Source organism: Penaeus monodon, chromosome 20 (assembly GCF_015228065.2).
Source record: "Penaeus monodon isolate SGIC_2016 chromosome 20, NSTDA_Pmon_1, whole genome shotgun sequence".
NCBI classification, from domain to species: Eukaryota; Metazoa; Arthropoda; class Malacostraca; order Decapoda; family Penaeidae; genus Penaeus; species Penaeus monodon.
The window spans coordinates 40,847,497-40,848,119 of record NC_051405.1 but is presented as its reverse complement, the minus strand read 5'-3'; the positions used below and the strand labels follow the sequence as shown (position 1 = coordinate 40,848,119).

The following is a 623-nucleotide window of genomic DNA, read 5'->3' as shown; positions in this document are numbered from 1 at the left end:
TGTATAAATGCGTGCATGCACATCCACCCGCAGAGCTTCACGTGACTCGAGGCGCGGAGCGAGAATGCCTTGCCGGTTGTTCCTTGCAGACGTGCCTGTCTCGCGTTGGTGGATCAACATGACATGGAAGCAAAAATACGAAGATAAAAACGTATAATTACCACATAATTGATCATCAACATCACCATCATCTCGAAACCGCAGCGCCCGACAGGCTGACGTTAGATTGCTCACGAATTTTGATTCATTTTTTTGCAATCGCTGCAACATTTATCGTGCATAAAGCTATTTTTGGATTAGTTTATTTTAGGTTATAGAGATAGCGATGGTGTTTGGTTCAGAAAAAGGCGTAAGAAATATATATATGAATTCTATATATGAACGCTACGGATATATATTGACTAAGAATTAAAATTATTATCAATATATATATATTTTTTTTTTTTTTTATCATCACCGCCTTACGACAAGAAATGCAGGTTCACGTAAGGCTGTTTTGGCTTTTCATTTTTTTTTTTTTTTGAAACTGTAAATGACATAATTATACTGTCGTTGCACTGCTGTTGATAAACACCTTTGAGTTATTGGAGGTACGTGTTAACGTGAGTTTTTTATTATTGTTG

The 623-nt window shown here is 36.6% G+C and overlaps 1 protein-coding gene across 1 annotated transcript in view; it reads right to left on the bottom strand.

Annotated features, from left to right (window-relative positions):
* The window catches only part of LOC119585996, a 66,306-nt gene that overhangs the window by 44,882 nt on the left and 20,801 nt on the right, over positions 1-623 (bottom strand). The gene's annotated exons all lie outside the window — the stretch shown is intronic.